The following is an 8,201-nucleotide window of genomic DNA, read 5'->3' on the forward strand; positions in this document are numbered from 1 at the left end:
GAAGGAGTAGCTGACTGATTTACCCCACCCTCTCTTCCCCAGTCTACCCTACACCTCCTTGCAAAGGGACTCAGGATATCTGCGATCGATTGGATTTCCTCCGTGTTAGAACATGATCACAAACAACGTGGTGGTCAGCTTTACAGACAGCTCTTCCAGTTGCCCAATTTGTCTTGATGGTAGCAAAATCTGTTCTGGTTAATTGAGCTTTATTAACTCTGTTATCTGATGAAGAGATCCTCTTTGTAGAAAAGAATAGGATGGGGAGCTGAGCGTATTTGAGTAGGGGATGGAAGGCTGCCAGCTACTTCAAAGGTATCTGCTGATAAGGGGCGTCAGGTTTGCTGCCAAAGCCAACACTGAGGAGAGTTTGCAGCTAGCCCTGTTGGTTTCTGTGACTCTTAGGTCAGCAGCATCTGTGTCTTTGCCCTTGGGGCTTCTCTCTGGGTGGTCTAGGCTTTTCTGGACTTGGGAAGATTCAGCTCAGAGGGCGTGTGCGCCTCAGATGCCTGCACTCCTGCTTAGGTTAGTTTATATGTTTGCCTTTTTGGTGTCTTGGTCCTCAGCTATCTATCTGCCTTTTCTGAAAGAGCCCAAGGTGTTGTATGTGGAACATTCAAAAGGTATAATGGTAACTCCATCTTCATTTTTTTTTTTAATTTTTTATTTATTTGTGATAGTCACACACAGAGAGAGAGAGAGGCAGAGACATAGGCAGAGGGAGAAGCAGCCTCCATGCACCGGGAGCCCGACGTGGGATTCGATCCCGGGTCTCCAGGATCGCGCCCTGGGCCAAAGGCAGGTGCTAAACCGCTGCGGCGCCCAGGGATCCCCTGGTAACTCCATCTTCATAAGCCAGTGAATGGTTAGGAGAATCTGCATAATAACAACTGCAAAATATGCAATGTGAGAAAAAGAGGTGTAGCGGGTAGAAACAAAAGTGTCCAAATGCAACCTTGTGTCTGAATACTACTCTAAACTGGAAAAGCGTGCAGTCAGTAAGTATTTTAGTGAATACTATAAACACAGCATTGTGGAAGCTAAAAAGAACTTAAAATGGAATTGATAGGGACGGTTTGCCCCGGCTTCTCAGTCCGCTCTTAAGACCAGTTAGATCTCCCCAAACTTGCCGTGGGATAATGATAATAAGACCAATAATAATGAGCTTTCATAAAATGCCTGCTGTCTCTGTTATACACTGTAGTACGCCCTAAATGTATATATTGTTTTCTAATCCTTTCATATATTTCATGATGGTTTTTCTTTCCCCTTGACTTTTTACAGAAGTTTAAAATACTTAAGAGAAATGCACATATTGTAAAGTGTACAGCTCTAATGAATTTTTACAAACTGAAAGCAACTATGTAATTAGCATCCTGATAAAGAAAAGAATGTTACCAGGATCCCAGGAGCCCCCCTCTTGTCCCCTTCCATTCATTTCCCCCTGAAAAGTAGTCACTATCCTGACTTCTAACACAATGAAAGCATTTGCCTGCCTTTAAAAAAACCTTATATTAATGGAATCATAAAATATTCTTTCAGCAATTTAAATATGTCATTCTTTTGTTTCCTGGCTTCCATTGTTTCCTTTTTTAAAAAAAAATATTTATTTATTTATGATAGTCACACAGAGAGAGGCAGAGACATAGGCAGAGGGAGAAGCAGGCTCCATGCACCGGGAGCCTGACGTGGGACTCAATCTTGGGTCTCCAGGATCGCGCCCTGGGCCAAAGGCAGGCGCCAAACTGCTGCGCCACCCAGGGATCCCCTGGCTTCCATTGTTTCTAATGAGAAGTCAGCTGTGTGATGCCAATTGTTGTTCTTGGGGGCTTTGGAGGCTGCTTTCATTTTTAATTGAGGTATAGTTGATATACAATATTATATTAGTTTCAGGTGTACAACGTAGTGATTTGACAATCGTATACATTATGAAACACTCACTATAATAAGTGTAGTTACCATACAAAATTATTACAGTACTTTTGACTATATTTTCCTGAAGTTATATTTTTCATCCCTGTAACTTATTTATTTTATAACTGGAAATGTGTATCTCTTAATCTTGAAGGTTGCATTAATATATTTTTTTAAAGATTATGGGACACCTGGCTGTTGAGCATCTGCCTTTGGCTCAGAGCATGATCCCTGAGCCCTAGGGTCAAGTCCCACATCGAGCTCCCTGCATGGAGCCTGCTTCTCCCTCTGCCTGTGTCTCTGCCTCTATGTGTATGTGTCTCTCTCACGAATCTTTTTTTTTTTTTTAAGATTTATTTATTTATTTGAATGAGAGAGGGGGCATGTGCTCGTGGATGAGGAAGGGCAGAGGGAAAGAATTCTCAAGCAGACTCCCCGCTAAGTGTGGAGCCTGATGCAGGGCCTGATCCCACAACTCATGAGATCAAGACCTGTTCCAAAATCAAGAGTCAGACACTTTTTTCTTTTTTTAAGTTTATGTATTTATAATCTCTACACCCAACATGGGACTCGAACTCACAACCCCGAGATCAAGAATTGTATGCTCTTCCGACTAAGCCAGCTAGGTGCCTCAATATTTTTTTCTTCAGTGCTTTGAATATGATGACTCTAAGTGTAATTGCCATTGAATTTCTTTGGCTTGGGTAAGTGCAATATCTAAATATTCCAGGTTTATGGGTAGTGTTTTTTTCCTTCAATTTGGGAAAATTTCTGGCAAATACTTTTTTCCATCCCATTTCTCTTCTTGCCTTGACCCTAACTGCACATTTATTAGACTCCCTGATACAATCCCACAGATCATTAAGGCATGCCTTTTTTATTTTCTGTGTGCTTCAGTTTAGATAATTTCTAAAGTTAATCAATTCTTTTGTTGTATATAGTCTGCTAATAACACCATCCAATGAATTTTTTATTTTAGATGTTGTATTTTTTAGTTTGATGATTTCCACTTGGTCTTTTTTTCAGTGTCCATGTTACTTCTGAAATTTCTCTTTTCTTGATATTTTCAAAACATATGCAGCAACATTTTTAAAACGTTATCTGCTATTTTCAACACCTATATCATCTGTGTTTCCGTTTCTGCTTATGGGGTTTTCTCTTGACCATGAATCTCATTTCTTTATTTTTTCATGTTTACCAATTTTTTATGACATATCAGACATTGTAGTTGACACATTATAGAGATTCTAGATTATTTTTATGTTCCTCTGAAAAGTGTTAAGTTTTGTTCTAGCAGCCAGTTAAATTACTGGCTGGTCACCTTGAACTTATAGGGATTCATTTTATGCTTTGTTAAAGTGAGTCTAGTTTGGTTTTGTCCGTAGTTCTGGAACATATTCTATATATTTAAGACGACCTTTCTAGGGCTTTCATGGAAAGTGGGCCTTGAACTCCAAACTCTGTCTCCTCTACAGTGGGCAGCAGCTAGGATGACCAGTGTTCCCAGTTTGGTTAACGGGGTTCCTGGGACATGAGATTTTGTTTTATCCATTCTTCGGTTGACGACCTTTGTGTAGTTCCAGTTTGAGGCTATTGTGGATAATGCTGCTATGAACATTATATTGGAAGGTTATTTTTCTTCCCATTGTATAGCTGAAAACATTAAAGCTCACATTGATAAAATACTTCTTTGTAAGGACCACAAAGAGATGACGATGGAATTTGAACTCCCTAGCTCTTTCTACTATGTCCCACTACCATCCAGTTTCAGGATTGATAGGTGGTACCTTAAGCAAATAGTTGTTGCCAGATCACATGGTTGAGGGGGACAATCTGAGCTTTAAGAATAGTAAATTCAAAACTTGCTTCTCTCCTCCCTCTTTCCTCTGCCTCTTCCCTTCCACTCCTCTGCCCTTCCCCCTCCATCTCCTTCTTTCCTTCTCTTTTTTCCTTTTCTCTTCTTCTCTGTTCTCTATTCTTTTGAATAATCTATTCAAAGGTTATAGTACATATACACTGTAGGAAATACAAGAAGCAAAAGTATGATAATGAAAAACCAGGTTGTAGTCTACAAACTATTTTGTAGTCTGTTATTTTAGTCAAGATCTTCACTTTTCTGCAGCACCTGGCTGATTAAATCTGTAGAGCATGAGACTTGATCTCAGGATCATGAGTTTGAGTCCCATGAGTATGGAGCCTACTTAAAAAAAAATACGAAAAAATAAAGATGGGGGCACCTGGGTGGCACAGTTAGTTGAGTGTCCAACTCTTGGTTTTGGCTTAGGTCGTGATCTCATGGGTCATGGGATCCAGCCCATGTCAGGCTCCATGCTCAGTGGGCAATCTACTTCTCCCCTGCTCTCTCACTCTCTTAAATAAATAAATACATCTTTAAATAAAAAAAAGATCTTAACTTTTCCATTTTATCTCATCTAAGTTTTCGTCTCTTCTAATGGCCAGGCTATAGATTTCCCTAATTATCTTTTTTTTTTTTAATTTTTATTTATTTATGATAGTCACACAGGGAGAAAGAGAGAGAGGCAGAGACATAGGCAGAGGGAGAAGCAGGCTCCATGCACCGGGAGCCTGACGTGGGATTCGATCTTGGGTCTCCAGGATCACGCCCTGGGCCAAAGGCAGGCGCCAAACCGCTGCGCCACCCAGGGATCCCCCTAATTATCCTAAAAATGCCCTTGAAACTGGTTTGTCCAAGCTAGTATCTATGCACACTAATTTTTATGTCCCTTAAGTCTTCTTTAATTTAGCACTATTCCTTTTCCAGGACATTGATTTGTTGAATAGACCAGGCCAGTTGTCCTGCAGCTTGTCCCACCTTCTAGATTTGTCCAGTTGCTTCTTTGGGTTGTTGCTAACTTCTTCCTGTATCTTGTATTTCCTATATATTGGAGGTTGGTTCCATTGGCCAAATCTAGTCAAGTTATACATTTTTGACTAGTATGCATAATGGGCAGCGTTGGTTACTTCATGTCGTATCACATAAGGAAATATATATAATATCTGGTTAGCCTGCCAATGTGATGCTGACGTTGACTCCTCAGATTAAGGTGATAACAGTTTGAACCCTCCATTTTGCAGTTAGATTTTTTCTCACATGATAAAAAGGCCATTGTGTAGTATTATATGTGATGCCATCATACAAACCTCGGGTGTTCATTCAGTCATTCATCTGAAGGCTTTAACATCAATGATAATTCCAGACAAGTTACTTTTTACCATCTCTGTACCTCTTATACTTGACTGCAAGATGCCTCTCTGAGAAAAGGGAAGGATTATTAATAGAACTCATCAGGTACTATAGAAATAAACAGTTTATAGAAACTTAGTACTCCCAGGAGAAATCCCACTAATGGTGTGGAAGCTGACTAGGTACCAAGTTTTTATTATAAGAGTTACAGCAATAATAAAAATAATAGTAATTATAACTAATACTAAATGAGAGCTACACATGCCCAGGGACTATGCTAAGTACTTTATAGGTATTAACCTATTTAATCATCACAACAACCCTTCGGGATGGTTTCATCTTCTCCATAGCACCTGGGGAGAGGGGTTAAGCAGTTGACTCAAGGTTATGGAACTGGTTAGGGGCAGAATTGGGATCCATGTCTAGGCAGCCTACTGCCCCTGAATCATCTCTTCACATCACCATGCTCTGCTGACTCACAGGTAGCAAGGTGGCAGTGATTGTATTGGTCAGCTGAAGGGCCAGGGCTGTGTAGGGAATTAAGGGCTCGTGCATTCTGCAGCCGTATTCCGTCATGCTATTCTGATTCTGCTTTTTGCCCAGCTTGTCTGGGGAGAGAGAGAGAAGCATCTTTGATTTCAGCCTCCCCTCTTGCAGGACTGACTTTTTTTTTGTTTTCCTATGTATCTCTGTCAAGAGTTTCCCTTTGAATTTCTCCCTGCTTGTCTGAGCGTGATTTTTGTGTAAAATGGGGAGGAAAATGAATTCTCTTTCTTTTGAGATAACATCTTTAGTTTTTCCATTCCATTTTCTTCTTTCGGTACGATAGTGGATTTTTTTCCTGATCTCTTGGTTTTTCTACCTGAGCCTACCTTTCTTTGCTTTTAAGCCTAGCTGTGAGGGTCCTCCCCGTCACACACAGACACACACACACACACACACACACACACCTACCTTTTACTCTGTGCTTCAGAAACCATTTGGGTCTATATCCAGTTTTTCCTAATATTGACTCAACATAAAACTTCCAGTCTCAGGTTAATTTTAATTGTCTGCACAATTCTTATCTTTAAGAGATGATAGGAATCTGGGCGCATCCTTCCTCACTGTCTCAAGAGCTCTCAGAATCATCCTCTTATTGAGCTAAGAAGTTATGGTTAAGGCCTAGGGAAAGGACTGAGAAGTAACAACAAAAATAACAATTTTTATTTTATGTTTCCTTTGATTTTGAGGCAGACAGGAAACCCTGTAGCTTAGTTTTATTTCTTCTTTTAAAAAAAGATTTTGTTTATTTATTTTTTAGAGAAAGGAGAGGGAGAGAAAATCTCAAGCAGACTTCCTGCTGAGTGCAGAGCCAGATGCAGGGCTCGATCTTATAAGATGAGATCAAGAGTCCAATGCTTAACTGATTGCACACACCCAAGTGCCCAGCTTAGTTTTTTTTTTTCAATTGTAAAAGTAATTAATATGTATTTTTCAAGCTATTGCAGGGAAATAGGGACGCCTGAATGGCTCAGTAGTTGAGCCTTTAGTTCAGGTCGTGATCCCGAGGTCCTGAGATGGAATTCTGCATCAGGCTCCCCATAGGGAGCCTACTTCTCCCTCTGTGTATGTCTTGCCTCTCTCTCTGTGTCTCTTATGAATAAATAAATAAAATTTTAAAAAAAGATATTGCAGGGGAACAAAAATAATAAAAAGAAAATAATGATTACTGGGAATCAATTATTCTAATATTTTTTTCTCTGTGTATTTTTCTTTAGAAAATTAGGATTGTATATTAAGTTTTGTGTAATTTTTTCACTTAACATTTTAAGTGCGTATTTTGTCTGTGTCATTGCTCCTTCTTTAAAAACATTGTTTTTGATGACTATACAGCATTCTATTCTCTGGCTATTCCATAGGTTATTCATATATTACTTATGATTCTTTGGCTGTATGATTTTTACTCTACTGGACCGAGTTCTGGTACATCCAGGAGCAGTCCAGTATCTCATTGGTATCTTCTTGGAAACTACTTGTTTTTAGAATGACTAGGTTGCCTGTGCTCTCATTTGGAAATACCCTACTTTTGATATGAGTAAAGGAGAGAGGGTTTCCCCCTCTTCTTCTTTCCCTTTGTCTTCCTCTTATATCTTCCTCATTGTCTCTGAGCTCAGCTGGGAATCTAGACCTCAGAGCTGTGTCTGAGCCTCTGCCCTGGCTGGCTCAATGGAGTACTTATGCTGTGCTGGGTTTCAGTTTCCTCATCTTTACACTGCAGAAAATTGCTCATATCCTTACTTTGCCTGCCCAGAATGTCAGAGGAATCAGTAAAGCCTGGGGAGAAAGGGCTTTGCCGTTGTCAAAAAGACAAGAGATAACAAATGTTCGTGAGGACATGGATGGAAGGAAATCCTTATACACTGCTGGTGTGAATGTAAATTGATGCAACCACTGCAGAAACCAGTATGGCAGTTCCTCAGAAAATTATAAATTGAGCTACTATATGATCCAGCACTTCCTTTCTTGTGTATATATCTGAAGGAATTGAAATCAGTATCTGAAAAGATATCTGCACCCTCGTGTTCACTGCAGTGTTATTTACAATAGCCAAGATATGGAGACAACCTAAATGTCTTTTGACAGATGAATGTGTAAAGCAACTGTGATGTGTGTGTGTATGTGTGTGTGTGTAAAATGGAATATTATTCAGTCATTAAAAAAAAAAGGAAATCCTGCCATTTGTGACAACATGGACAAATCTGAAAGGCATTATCCTAAGTGAAATAAGCCAGACAGAGATTTACTTATGTGTAGAATTTTTTGAAAATCCAATTTCATAGAAACAAAATAGAATGGTGGTTCCCAGGGGCTGGGAGAGGGGTAATGGGGTGACATAGGTCAAAGGGCATGGAGTTTTAGCTGTAAGAATAAATTCTGAGGATCTAATGCACAGCATATAGTTAATGACACAGTAAACCACACTTGAAAGATGCAGAGAGTAGATCTTCAGCATTCTTACCACACATGCACACACAATCAAAGAGCTGACGATGGGAGGTGATAGATGTGTTACTTATTTTGATCTTGGCAATCATTCCAC

At 39.7% G+C, this 8,201-nt stretch overlaps 1 protein-coding gene across 12 annotated transcripts in view; it reads left to right on the top strand.

The window, feature by feature from the left end:
- Positions 1 to 8,201, top strand: part of SRGAP2 (SLIT-ROBO Rho GTPase activating protein 2) — a 235,254-nt gene that overhangs the window by 125,529 nt on the left and 101,524 nt on the right. The gene's annotated exons all lie outside the window — the stretch shown is intronic.

The sequence above is a fragment of the Canis lupus genome, chromosome 38, assembly GCF_003254725.2.
Source record: "Canis lupus dingo isolate Sandy chromosome 38, ASM325472v2, whole genome shotgun sequence".
Lineage (NCBI taxonomy): Eukaryota > Metazoa > Chordata > Mammalia > Carnivora > Canidae > Canis > Canis lupus.